Below are 2721 nucleotides of genomic sequence, written 5' to 3' on the forward strand. Positions count from 1 at the left end.
AAGCAGGATCATTTTCCCACAGTGCTTTTTTGACCAAGTACCAATTTGTCCCTCTTTAAAAAACAACAAACAAAGATGAGGTCAGACTGAGATGGACAAGATGATATGGATGTGATTTATGGCTTTCAAACTCCAAATATTCAATTTTTCTTCAGGGCTTTTGAGAGGTTCTGGGTAATGAATGAAAATTTAAGTTGGGCAAAAACGACATGCGGGGTCACTGTGTGTGTTTACACGTGTGTGTATTTCTTGTTTTATGGTGTTGGAGACCATTTCCATCATCAACACTGATCAGGAGTCCTCGTCCTCATGGGGACCAAAGACCGGCCCTGATGCAGCGCAATGCAGTTTGTGAGTTCTTTCAGAGTGAAGGTCTGGATTGAGTTTAGTTTCAAATAAAGATTAAGATTCAGTTGGTTAAGATTAAGATTAAGATTAAGGTTAGGCTGCACATAGAATGAAGTTGATCGAATGTTCTCATAAGAATAGCTGGGCACACCTGAGTGTGTTTACATGCAGACTTCCTCTTGTGACAACTGATGTCATTGGAAACCATCTTGAGGACATTTGGAGAAAGTTCAATCATTTAGCTGCAGTTACAGTGACTTACAACACTGCAACAACAACAAAAAAACACCCCTCCACAAACACTCTTGTCCAACCTTTGTGCCCAAATTTTCTCCTCATGAGGCACCAAATCAAGTCAAGTCAGTTTTATTTGTTTAGAACCAAATCACTACAAAAACAGCCATGAAGTTGATCTGGTTGGCACTGGTATTTTTTCTTGCTGCAGCTCAGGAGTGATTCAGGAGAAGAGTTTCAGAACAGCCCAGGTTGGGGACTGGAATTTTGAAGTTTCCCCTGGAACCAAACAACCTTGGGAGGTAAAACCTCCAATCCTAGCCACTCAGATGCAGCAGCAGAAGAAGCTGTCATCCACCCTGACAGTCAGAGCATCAAGTCAAGAAAACATCAACCATCTTGTATGTGGAGTCTGGATTCTTTTCTAGAATGAGACGGCAATGACAGTCCTGCCAAGTGACATCACTGACATGAATGGATGACTTCAGTCACGTGACTGGATGACTTCAGTCACATGACTGGATGACCTGAATGAATAAGAAATCAAATATAAAAATGCTTTATTTTAAGATCTAGAATATCTTGTGAATATCTGGAGCTTCATTCCAGCAGCAGACCTCCTCAGGTGATGACTTCATATTTGACATGTTTACCATTCAATGAGACTCATTGTCAGTCCATTGAAATCTACTGGTGTTCCTGGTGAGTTGATTGAACAACATGAGCTGACAGAATCTACGTTCAGGTAGGAACCACCACATCCAGGGGTCTGGACCTTAGAGCAGACAGAGCCATCAAAGTAGCAGACTAAGCTAGCAGACGTTAGCATTGAGAAGAAACTGATACCTGAGCCTACTTTTGGGTCTGGTCAAGTGATGACACAATAATGTGACATCATTTTCAGACTGACGCCTGCTCAGCACTGACCAAACACTGCCCTATTGCATTGTGGGAAATTTCTGCGTGGCTTGTGTCCATCAATACACACAAAGAAATTTATCTCATGCTGCCGTGACCCGGATTCGAACCGGGGTTGCTGCGGCCACAACGCAGAGTACTAACCACTATACGATCACGGCTTCCTCAACAGCAGTTTGAGCTTCGATGTCTTTGTCTCATTGAGTGTTGCGGCGAACAGCTGTTGAACAGCTGATGCGCGACTGCGGCGGCCCCTGATGCAGGAGACGGGCCAGGCGCCGTTCAGAAGGTGGTGGATATTATTCTTGGTGTTTTTAGGGCATGTTTCGGCTGGTCAAATCCTGATCGGGGCCAGTTTGGTTGTGTTGTCTGCAGCATTATAAAGGTGGGTCAAACAATTTAGGTTGAGACGAAGGACGGCACGGGCAGAGCAGACGCAGGTCTTCATTCCACCCGCAGAGCTGTAGAGCATGGATCATGTCAAGGACTAAATGAGGGGAAAGAGAGCAGGAGAGCAGGGCAGAGACAAAGACAGATAATGCTCTCCTAAAACAAGGACTGTTCCGCCAATGGGAGAGCAGAGTGGCGCAGAGGAAGCGTGCTGGGCCCATAACCCAGAGGTCGATGGATCGAAACCATCCTCTGCTAAAAGAAGAAAAATAAAATAAACCTGCATCTTTAGAAATATGTGTCTGTTAAAAAGAGGTTCATAAGGATATTTTCTTCCACCAGAATCACCAACCATTGTGAGAGTTAACAACAGTCCACTTCCTGACTGAAGCAAAAGTAGACTTCAAAAGGTTTTTCTGATTCAACATAGCAGCTAAATTTCCATTTCCATTTCCTGAACAGGACAGGTTAAAAAAAAGGGAATGTCATGACTTCCTCTGTATGTTAGAATATGAACTACTAAAAATGTTCATGCCCAGTTTAAAGTTAGAATTAAATTTAAAGTAGAAAACCTTCCCTCTTCAATCCTGTCACTCAGTGTTGTAAACTGTTTCAAACAAATTCTACCGTTGAACAGTTCAAGTGTTTCTAATGAAGCTGAATGTTCTCCTCTGCTTTCCTCAATTGTGTTTCTTTCATGTCCTCCTGAGATCAAAGACAGAATTCTAGGTACAAATAAATATACTATCAAAGCCCCCTGATGACATTATCATCAATTCTGTCTTTGATCTGGAGGCTCTTGCTTTAATCTTGGCTTTGATCTAACTAATG

General features: G+C 42.7%; 1 non-coding gene across 1 annotated transcript; it reads right to left on the reverse strand.

The window, feature by feature from the left end:
- Positions 1 to 1589: 1589 nt before the first annotated feature.
- Positions 1590 to 1661, reverse strand: trnah-gug (transfer RNA histidin (anticodon GUG)). Its single transcript has one exon. It is a non-coding gene; the product is annotated as a tRNA-His (tRNA).
- Positions 1662 to 2721: the final 1060 nt, after the last annotated feature.

Source organism: Aulostomus chinensis, chromosome 1 (genome assembly GCF_037954235.1).
Source record: "Aulostomus chinensis isolate RoL2024-O1b breed Wild chromosome 1, RoL_Achi_v1.0, whole genome shotgun sequence".
NCBI classification, from domain to species: domain Eukaryota; kingdom Metazoa; phylum Chordata; class Actinopteri; order Syngnathiformes; family Aulostomidae; genus Aulostomus; species Aulostomus chinensis.